Consider the following 12,446-nt stretch of genomic DNA (forward strand, 5'->3'; position numbering starts at 1 on the left):
TTATTTTCGATATGAAACATTTTTTTTCCTCAGATTGGAGAGACGTTTATATCCCAGCAGGGTGGGGTGCCCCACGAGTCATTAAATAGAAGAAATTCTGATGCTTTGGTGTTGTGGATAAGATGTTGAGGCTCTACCCTATTCCTCCTCTCATTGAATAAGCACTTCATTAAAATATTTCACTCTGGAAATATTAGCACCAAATTAATGGAATCCAGTGCCATCAGAGAGATATAACATCTTGTAACCTTCTGCGAAAGTTCAAGTCCCCTTTACTGGAGTTCCTTCTCAAGTCTCAAACTAGCAACGGCACCTGTGCCACCTGCTTGAACTTCAGTTTCCTCATCTGTAAAATGGTGCTAACAGCACTCCATGCCCTTGGCCGTGAGAACTGAACCCCAGTACCCTACCACACATAAAATATGTAACTTTAAGATGCATTGGAGGAGCAGCCTCTGTTCCACCTGGGTTGAGCACATCAGAAATAATTGAATACAGAAGAATCTTTTAAAGGAATCTTTAATCCAACATCAAACAGCACCGCCATTGCCAAAGTACTAAATAGCCACACACTTTGGGGCAGACTTTTATCTCTGATTTCTCTAAAATGACTATGAATTAGAGAAATATTCCATCTAAAGAATGTTCTCTAATGCTGTGGAGTAGATGTTTCACAGCACACACTTAAAGGGGTTTACATAAAATTAGAGGACATTACATAAAATTGTTTGATAATTTATGAAATCTTATTTTTAGAGGTCAAACCTAGGCATAATCTTAGGGGCAGCATCACGTATTGTATGTTCTTGGCATTATTTTATTTTTTAAATCTCTCTGCTAAAAGTTTTGTTTGTATGGTATTGTAACAATAATAGACCTTAGATTTATATTAATATGTCAAACAAGAAAAGGAAATATTATTTAATATTATAAATATAATATTTCAGTGGATTGATGATAGATTTAAAACCCTAACCTAATGATTACTGGTCTGAAAGTATCACCCCGAGCCCCTTCCAACAATTCAACTGATTAATGTTTACCATTTATTGAACATTTACTCTTAAATGGAGACAGCTTTGAACCTGGAAGGCAGTCATTTCAGATGTTGTTATAGTCACAACCAGACAAGGTTTCTCTCACCTTTAGTCCCTCTGCTGTTAGCTCTATCTGAGTAATATTGCCTAAAAGGTATTCCCTTGTAGAAGGAATAATCAAATATAAATTATTGTATGAAATCTTTTATTTTCTGTTTTACACAAATAGATAGACAATTCTCACATTTATAAACTTTGCTCCCTGAAAATAAGATTTCATAAATTATCAAAGGTTTTGGGTAATCTCTTCTAAATTTCAACTCCTACTAGAGCTGTGTTAAACATCTACTCCTAATCACAGCCTTAGAGAGCATCTTTGAAGTTGTTAATAAATTCAGCAAATGTTAATTTGTGCCTTCTGGATTCAGAATCCCATGCCAGATACCATGGAGTGCAGAAAATACAATACACACTGTAGAGCACAGGGCAGCTGAAGCCAAAGAGGAAAATCACACTGTGACTGTAAGAGCCCAGTGAATAAATGCAGGTGGGAGTTTAGAGGTCTGTGTTCTGGGCTGAACACTGATAGCTTCTTGGAGAAGGTGACATATGACTGCACCTTGAAGGCTCGGGAGCATTTAATTGGGAAATATAGAAGACATTTCTGCCCTGGATGGAGATACAAGACTGGAACAGAGGGCACCTAAAATGTATTTCTGAAAATTCCTCAAGCACATATATTTTCTGGGTTTATTGAGGAGAGGAGAGGAGAGGAGAGGGGAGGTGAGGGAAGGGGAGGGGAGAGGAGGGGAGGGGAGGGGAAAGGAGGGGAGGGGAGCAAGAAGATAAAGTCTAGTTTTGAAGTCAGGATTTTTCTACATTGCGATTTTTCACGTCATATCTTTAAAGTTCAAGTGCCCTTTGAAGACACTGCTCTGAAGCCTTTACAACAAATCTGAGAACATTCATACCTAATTTAGACAGAGATGACAGGTCCTTGTACTTGCACACATGGTCTGCATATTCTGGATCACTAAAGCCACTCTGATGACTATTTTTATTGGTTTTATGACGGTGATAAAAAGAAAGCGTGTTGCATTTGCAAAGGTTTTTAAACATTATTTATACCTAGAATATCTGGTTGCATGCCCCGAAATAATAAAAGCAAATGGGTTCGTCTAAATCTGCGGCATAATGTGGGGGTAATAGAAGAGACTTTATATGCCATCATGAGTGCTAGGGCAGGGAATTAGGGGAAAACTTTGAAAATCAGAGTTCTTGTTAGTGCCTCTTAATGGACTAACAATTTAGATCTAATTGATTACCGCTTTAATTGTCCATAATCTCTCTATACTAGGGTAGCCTTGTGGGATATTACTAGTCAAATTAAAACTAATTCAAAACAATTTCCAATTACAGAATGTGTTGTGTCTCTTTCAGGCTTGGGAACTTTGGGGCAACGTAGTGTTGATGACAGGCTGAGCCACGTGCCTGCTCCGTTTAAGTGGTTTTCAGTGACTCATTTCAATGGAGCTGCTTTGCAAAGTGGGCTAGTGCAGCTGACTCTGTGGGGGGGAAAAAGTGACTTCAAATTTTTAAAAATATTTATTTTTCAAGAGAGAGAGAAAGACATCAATTTGTTGTTTCATTTATTTATGCATTCTTGGTTGATTTCTCATATGTGCCCTGTCTAGGCATCAAACCTGTAAAGTTGGTGTACTGGGATCTACCTGGCCAGTGGTAAAAAATTTTAATTAAGAAAAAATGATGACATGGTTATCTTTCAATGCAAATATATGAATCTACCAAACTCTTCACATCAGGTTTCTGTGTTTGACCTCCTTCATTAACACATAGTCAAGGGAAGTGATATAGATTGAATGGCTGAGACCCCAAAGTTCATATGTTGAAATGCTATCCCCCGATGCACAATGTAATGAGATTAGGAAGCAGGACATTGAAAGGCACTGAGAATTAGATGAGGCAATGAGGGTGGAGCTCTGATTAATGGGATTAGTGACATATAAGAGTCTCAAGAGAGCTTGTTCCTCTCTGCTCTTCCCCATGTGAGGACAAAGTGAGAAGGCAGCCATCTACATGCCAGGAAGGGGACCTTCTCTGGCCATCTGATCTGGTGGTTCTCAGACCTCAGAACTGTAAGATATAAATGTTTGTTGTTTAAGCCACTCAGTCTATGGTAATTTGTTATAGCAGTCTGAACTGACTAAGACAGGCAGCAATAAAAATCCTTGTGACCCCTTGAGTAGGTATTTTTGTTTCTGATCATTGTTGAATCATATGATTGACTGTGTTGCATTATAGACCAAGGAGAAGGTGAGTGGGCTTTTATGACTCTTTGATGGGACTAACCTTGGCTTGAACTCCCTTGGTCGCCATCATGAGAAAACAAGGAAAACAGACCAGCCTTTCCTACCTTTAACCCATGGCTAGTACGTTCACATAGTCTCACTTGACACTTTTTAAACAACACAGTGAGGGACATTATTTTGCAAATCTACTCTGTGGTTGCTGAAGGCTGCTAAAAATGTCACAAAAGAGTGCAGATTTTGATGACGTCAGAGTAATGGCGGAGTAGGAAGCGATACCGATAAATCTCCCCCAAAACTCAACAAGATCTTCAACCAGAAACAGAAAAACCTATACTTGGAGCCTCCAGATGCTTCACAATACACCCGAAGGTATGGTCGAGTGAAAAATTGGCTAAATATATAACCAAATCCTGAAGGAAATAGGGAGTAAGAAATGCTCCGCCTTCCTCACTAACCTAAACAGGGCGGCTTTCTCTGGTAACTGTGAATATAGAAACTGAGGTGGGCAAAGGGGGTGAATACATCCAGGCCGCACACAAAAGGCCGAACCAGGCTGTGGCACGAAGATCCTAGCGGAGGAAAAACTGTTCCTGTGGCAAGCCAGGCAATACAAGCTAACACTCGCGCCAAACCCAAACAAAGAAAGACAAGCGGGGCAGCCATTTTACCCGTTCTCCTGGTTGGTGCGCAGTTAGTGGGCGAGAGATCTCTTCCTAAGCCCCAGAAGTGGGTGTCCGTGTTGCCCCACAGAGAGGCAGGGTCAGAGGCCTTTCTGTGGGCCCAGGGCAGAGTCTCTGGGCAGCCCCAGCGCCCTGGGAAAGCCGCGCACGGGAGGGAGCGAGAACTAATTCCAATGGTGGAAATTTTCCATGCTGGTGAGGGTATCACTCAGGGAAACGCGGCCGGCCTCATATCCTGGTGTGCGCGCGCAGATAGGTAGTGAGCGATTCCTCCGAGTGCCTCGGCAGTGCGCGCCCGTGTTATCACACAGAGGGGCAGAGTCAGGGGCCTTTGTGTGGGCAAAAGCGGAATCTCTGGCCGCCCCAGCGCCTTGCAAAAGCCGCGCATGGGGACGGAGCGAGAGCGAATTCCAGCGCTGCAAATTTCCATGCGGTAGGGGGTTTCACTCAGAGCGTGAGACTACTGGCCGGATATCCTGGTCTGCGCGCGCAGATAGTGAATGAGAGTTTCCTCCAAGCACCCCGGAAGTGGGTGCCCGCCTGTGTTACCGGACAGAGTGGCAGAGCCAGAGGTCTTTGAGTGGGCGGAAAGCCCGCCTGATTATGCTAGCAGCTCTGACTGACTGAGCCTTACCCAGAGCCCTGTGCTGAGTGGAATAGAGTGGGGAGTTGCCAGCTCTTTGAACCTCTTACTATCCAGGCAGAGGCAGCAACAACCCCATAGCTGGATTATCAGGCTACTAATTGAGGAAGGAAAGACTAGGAGAAAGGCTCCAGGAACACGGACTCTCACTGTCGGAGCCTATGAATGCTAATGAGCCTTGACTCCCAACGAGACTAAAGCACAATACATGACATTGCCATAGAGACTTATCAACTGCAAACCTCTACCTGAGCGTGCCAAAGGGGCAGAACCTGGGGTACAGAGTCACCGACCAGGAAGAGGGAGAGAAAAGAAAAAACAAGAAGATAACCTCTTAAAATCAAGAATAATCTGCAGACTTTATAACCTATCCCATTTTATTATATTTGTTCGTTTGTTTCTCTTATCTTCATTCTTGAGACTTTTTTTCCTCCTCCAATTTGGCCGATTAACTCTCTACCGGTCTTACTCTCTCCTCTCCTTGAATTACACTACCCATAAGTGTTACATCTCCCATTATCTTTTTTCTCCTCTTCCTTTCTCTCTATGAGGGTTGCACTCCAAAACTCTTAACTCTCTCTCTCTCCTTTCTTTTTTCTTCTTTTACTGGTTCCCTCTTTTTTTCTCTCTCTCTCTTTCTTTTCTCCCTCTATATTAGTTTCTTCCTTTCTCCTTTACATCTCCTCTCATTCAAACCTCAATAACAAACAAATTATCTTATCTGGGACTCAAACTTATGTTTGTGGCATTTTGGGAGTTTTTACTTCACCTTTTTAACTCACTAGCAGTGCTCCCATCCCTGGCTCTCCATTTTATCTAGTTCTTGTTCCACTAAATACAATAGTATTTTTTTAATTTGTCCCCCCATTTTTCTGTTCTCCTCTTATTCCTCTCATCATAACTTTTAGACAACCAACACCTAAAAGCAAATCATTTTATTCTTGACCCAAATTTTTTCCTTATTTGCTTTTTGTGGGTCCATACCGACCCCTTTTTCTTTTTTTTTTTTTTTTCTTCTTTTTTTTTTTTTTTGCCCCTTTATTACTTTTCCCCAATTCAGGACCTCCATCACAGGCATTATTTGTTATAATTCACAGTTCACCACAAGATTTTCTCAAGAAAAAGGGGAGAGGAGAGGAAAAAAGGAGGGGGGGAATAATTTCCTTTTTTTAAAATTATTATTTTATTTTTCTTTATTTCATTATTAATTTTTTTAAAAAAAAACAATTCTTTTTGATTTTTTATTTTTTTTTACTTTTTATTCTTTATTAAATCTCATTAATACTATCAACAAAACCACCCTCAGATGCCATTAAGGAAGAGAAAATTGAATATCATGGATACAAAAGAAAGAGAGGTAACACAGCTAGATGAGGAAAAATCTATGGAGAAAAAATTTAATATATTGGAAACCTTGGAGCTAAATGACAGAGAATTCAAGATAGAAATCCTAAAAATCCTCCGAGATATACAAGAAAACACAGAAAGGCAATTTAGGGAGCTCAGAAAACAACTCAATGAACACAAAGAATATATGTCCAAAGAAATTGAAACTATAAAAACAAATCAAACAGAGATGAAAAACTCAATTCACGAGCTGAAAAACGAAGTAACAAGCTTAGCTAATAGAACAGGTCAGATAGAAGAGAGGATTAGTGAAATAGAAGACAAGCAACTTGAGGCACAACAGAGAGAAGAAGAAAGAGACTCAAAAATTAAAAAAAATGAGATAGGCCCTACAAGAATTATCTGACTCCATCAAAAAGAATAACATAAGAATAATAGGTATATCAGAGGGAGAAGAGAGAGAAAATGGAATGGAGAACATACTCAAACAAATAATAGATGAGAACTTCCCAAGCCTGTGGAAAGAACTAAAGCCTCAAATTCAAGAAGCAAACAGAACACCGAGTTTTCTTAACCCCAACAAACCTACTCCAAGGCATATCATAATGAAATTGACACAAACCAACAGCAAAGAAAAAATTCTCAAGGCAGCCAGGGAAAAGAAGAATACAACATATAAAGGAAGGCCCATTAGATTATCATCAGATTTCTCAGCAGAAACTCTACAAGCTAGAAGAGAGTGGACTCCAATATTTAAAGTCCTGAAAGAGAGAAACTTTCAGCCACGAATACTATACCCATCAAAGCTATCCTTCAAATATGAAGGAGAAATAAAAACATTCACAGATACAGAAAAGATGAGGGAATTTATCATCAGAAAACCCCCACTCCAGGAATTACTAAAGGGGGTTCTCCAATCAGATACAAAGAACAAAAAAAAAACAGAGCCACAAGTAAAAGCTCCAAGAAGAACACAATAAAACCAAATTTAAACTGTGACAACAACAAAAAGAAAGAGGGGGAGAAGACGGAGATTAACAGTAGCAAAGGACGATGGAGTGCAAAAGTACTCACAAAATAGTTCGCTACAATGAACAGGGTAGGGACCCTTTTCATTACTCAAAGGTAACCACCATTGAAAAAACCACCACAGAAGCACATGAGATAAAAAAGATAGCAACAGAGGAAAGATGTATGGAATACAACCAAATAAAAACAAAAGATAGAAAAACGAAAGAGAAGGATCAAACAAGACACAAAACTAACAGAAAGCAAGATATAAAATGGCAATAGGGAACTCACAAGTATCAATAATTACACTAAATGTAAACGGATTAAACTCACCAATAAAAAGGCACAGAGTAGCAGAATGGATTAAAAAGAAAATCCAACTATATGCTGCCTACAGGAAACTCATCTAAGTAACAAGGATAAAAACAAATTCAAAGTGAAAGGCTGGAAAACAATACTCCAAGCAAATAACATCCAAAAAAAAGCAGGTGTAGCAATACTCATATCAGATAATGCTGACTACAAGACAGGAAAAGTACTCAGAGACAAAAATGGCCATTTCATAATGTCTAAGGGGACACTGAATCAAGAAGACATAACAATTCTTAATATATATGCACCAAACCAAGGAGCACCAAAATATATAAGACAGCTACTTATTGACCTTAAAACAAAAACTGACAAAAATACAATCATACTTGGAGACCTCAATACACCGCTGAAGGCTCTAGATCGGTCATCCAAACAGAGAATCAACAAAGACATAGTGGCCTTAAACAAAACACTAGAGCACCTGGATATGATAGACATCTACAGGACATTTCATCCCAAAGTGACTGAGTATACATTTTTCTCCAGTGTACATGGATCATTCTCAAGAATTGACCATATGTTGGGCCACAAAAACAACATCAGCAAATTCAGAAAAATTGAAGTTGTACCAAGCATATTTTCTGATCATAAAGCCTTGAAACTAGAATTCAACTGCAAAAAAGAGGAAAAAAATCCCACAAAAATGTGGAAACTAAACAACATACTTTTAAAAAATGAATGGGTCAAAGAAGAAATAAGTGCAGAGATCAAAAGATTATACAGACTAATGAAAATGACAATACGACATATCAGAATCTATGGGATGCAGCAAAAGCAGTGATAAGAGAGAAGTTCATATCACTTCAGGCATATATGAACAAACAAGAGAGAGCCCAAGTGAACCACTTAACTTCCCACCTTAAGGAACTAGAAAAAGAAGAACAAAGACAACCCAAAAGCAGCCGAAGAAAGGAGATAATAAAAATCAGAGCAGAAATAAATGAAATAGAGAACAGAAAAACTATAGAAAAAAATTAATAGAACAAGGAGCTGGTTCTTTGAAAAGATCAATAAAATTGACAAACCCTTGGCAAGACTTACCAAGGAAAAAAGAGAAAGAACTCATATAAACAAAATCCAAAATGAAAGAGGAGAAATCACCACGGACACCGTAGATATACAAAGAATTATTGTAGAATACTATGAAAAACTTTATGCCACTAAATTCAACAACCTAGAAGAAATGGATAAATTCCTAGAAAAATACAACCTTCCTAGACTGAGTCAAGAAGAAGCAGAAAGCCTAAACAGACCTATCAGTAGCGAAGAAATAGAAAAAACCATTAAAAACCTCCCCAAAAATAAAAGTCCAGGCCCTGACGGCTATACCAGCGAATTTTATCAAACATTCAAAGAAGACTTGGTTCCTATTCTACTCAAAGTCTTCCAAAAAATTGAAGAAGAAGCAATACTTCCAAACACATGTTATGAGGCCAACATAACCCTCATACCAAAACCAGGCAAGGATGGCACAAAAAAAGAAAACTACAGACCAATATCTCTAATGAATACAGATGCTAAAATACTAAACAAAATACTTGCAAATCGAATACAACAACATATTAAAAAAATAATACATCATGATCAAGTGGGATTCATCCCAGAATCTCAAGGATGGTTCAACATACGTAAAACAGTTAACGTAATACACCATATCAACAAAACAAAGAACAAAAACCACATGATCTTATCAATAGACGCAGAAAAGGCTTTCGATAAAATACAACACAATTTTATGTTTAAGACTCTCAACAAAATGGGTATAGAAGGAAAATATCTCAACATGATAAAGGCCATATATGATAAACCATCAGCTAACATCATGTTAAATGGCACTAAACTGAAGGCTTTCCCCCTTAAATCAGGAACAAGATAGGGTTGTCCACTCTCTCCACTCTTATTTAATGTGGTACTAGAGGTTCTCGCCACAGCAATCAGACAAGACAAAGAAATAAAAGGCATCCATATCAGAAAAGAAGAAGTAAAGGTATCACTTCTTGCAGATGATATGATCCTATACATCGAAAACCCCAAAGAATCCACAAAAAGACTACTAGAAACAATAAGCCAATACAGTAAGGTCGCAGGATACAAAATTAACATTCAGAAGTCAATAGCCTTTCTATATGCCAACAATGAAACAACTGAGAAGGAACTCAAAAGAATAATCCCCTTCACGATTGCAACAAAAAAAATAAAATACTTAGGAATAAACATAACAAAGAATGTAAAGGACTTATATAATGAAAACTATAAACCATTGTTAAGGGAAATTGAAAAAGATATAATGAGATGGAAGAATATACCTTGTTCTTGGCTAGGAAGAATAAATATAATCAAGATGGCTATATTACCCAAAGCAATATACAAATTCAATGAAATTCCCATCAAACTTCCAATGATGTTTTTTAAAGAAATAGAGCAAAAAATCATCAGATTTATATGGAACTATAAAAAACCCCGAATAGCCAAAGCAATCCTAAAGAAAAAGAATGAAGCTGGGGGCATTACAATACCTGACTTCAAACTCTATTATAGGGCCAGGACAATCAAAACAGCATGGTATTGGCAGAAAAATAGACACTCAGACCAATGGAACAGAATAGAAATCCAGAAATAAAACCACATATATATAGTCAAATAATTTTTGATAAAGGGGCCAACAACACACAATGGAGAAAAGAAAGCCTCTTCAATAAATGGTGCTGGGAAAACTGGAAAGCCACATGCAAAAGAATGAAACTGGACTACAGTTTGTCCCCCTGTACTAAAATTAACTCAAAATGGATCAGAGATCTAAACATAAGACCTGAAACAATTAAGTACATAGAAGAAGACATAGGTACTCAACTCATGGACCTGGGTTTTAAAGAGCATTTTATGAATTTGACTCCAATGGCAAGAGAAGTGAAGGCAAAAATTAATGAATGGGACTACATCAGACTAAGAAGTTTTTGCTCAGCAAGAGAAACTGATAACAAAATCAACAGAAAGCCAACTAAATGGGAAATGATATTTTCAAACAACAGCTCAGATAAGGGCCTAATATCCAAAATATACAAAGAACTCATAAAACTCAACAACAAACAAACAAACAATCCCATAAAAAAATGGGAAGAGGATATGAACAGACACTTCTCCCAGGAAGAAATACAAATGGCCAACAGATATATGAAAAGATGCTCATCTTCTTTAGCTATTAGAGAAATGCAAATCAAAACAGCAATGAGATACCACCTCACACCTGTTCGATTAGCTATTATTAGCAAGACAGGTAATAGCAAATGTTGGAGAGGCTGTGGAGAAAAAGGAACCCTCATACACTGTTGGTGGGAATGTAAAGTAGTACAACCATTATGGAAGAAAGTATGGTGGTTCCTCAAAAAACTGCAAATAGAACTACCTTATGACCCAGCAATCCCTCTACTGGGTATATACCCCCAAAACTCAGAAACATTGATACGTAAAGACACATGCAGCCCCATGTTTATTGCAGCATTGTTCACAGTGGCCAGGACATGGAAATAACCAAAAAGCCCATCAATAGATGACTGGATAAAGAAGATGTGGCACATATACACTATGGAATACTACTCAGCCATAAGAAATGATGACATCGGAACATTTACAGCAAAATGGTGGGATCTTGATAACATGATACGAAGTGAAATAAGTAAATCAGAAAAAACCAGGAACTGCATTATTCCATACGTAGGTGGGACATAAAAGTGAAACTAAGAGACATTGATAAGAGTGTGGTGGTTACGGGGGGGAGGGGGAAATGGGGGAGGGAAAGGGGGAGGGGGAGGGGCACAAAGAAAACAAGATAGAAGGTGACAGAGGACAATCTGACTTTGGGTGACGGGTATGCATCATAATTGAATGACAAGATACCCTGGACTTGTTATCTTTGAATATATGTATCCTGATTTATTGATGTCACCCCATTAAAAAAATAAAATTATTTAAAATAAAAAAAAAAAGAGTGCAGATTTTTACCACCTATCAGCTATGCCTTCTTTTCAGCTGTTTGCAGTTTTTATATCTATCCCTAATTATTCTCTTTGATTCTCCAAGATAGAAATTTTAAAATATCAGTCCCCACAAGCCTCCAAATCTATCAACAACCTCTTATTCTTCAAAGAGGCTTCACACATAGTCTTTCTCAACTTCCTGCCACCAAAGTTATTATCTCCTGCATCTCTATCTGTTACTATGGGAATGACATCCTTCATTCATGTTCCCAAGCACCTTGTATTTATCTACTTCTTAAAGAATCCTTCACATGTTGTTTTAAATATGCCTAGTGATATGTCCTTGTTCCTCATATGACTGCAAATTTCTTGGGTACACAAACGATGTCTTAATCACACAACATCTTCAGTATCTAGCATGACAGAGTAGGCACCCAATAAATATGTTAAATGAATGCAATTCCTGGGTGTATGGTTCATTTCGAGAACCTTTGTTCTTCCCCTGCGCCTGGTTTAAAGCAGAATTCAGCTCATGAGTGCACTTTAAAGTGCCAATTATCTCATATAATGAGACAAGAAGTTTTAGCTTCTCATGTAGAGGTGGGAAGAATATCACCCAGAACACAAAATTCTTATTCTGATCTTCCCCCCATCTTAGGTTTGTCCACCAGTTTCTCATCTTTCACCACTTATTACCCCACAGACTCAAAACAGTCCCTACCACCCCTCACTGTGCATCACCCATTCATTGTCTCTGCCATTCAGCTCCTCACCTCTGCTTGCATACTCCACTCAAAATAAATTGGCAGGTTGGCTAAACAAGAATGATCTCTTTCCTAAGCACACAAGACTGCATTGGGAGAAGAGAACGGGAATTGGAAGGGGTATGAGTAGACTGCAAATAATGAATTCATGAAGGACCGATAGTATGCTAAAAGATCATTTGAGAACACATTATCTATTCAAGCTACTCTTTTTTTTCTCAGAACAAAAGTTCCACTTCTAGCTTATTCTCTGTCTTGCTATTGTAAATTTTTCTGATGCTCAACAAA

Source organism: Saccopteryx bilineata, chromosome 11, assembly GCF_036850765.1.
Source record: "Saccopteryx bilineata isolate mSacBil1 chromosome 11, mSacBil1_pri_phased_curated, whole genome shotgun sequence".
In the NCBI taxonomy this organism is placed as follows: domain Eukaryota; kingdom Metazoa; phylum Chordata; class Mammalia; order Chiroptera; family Emballonuridae; genus Saccopteryx; species Saccopteryx bilineata.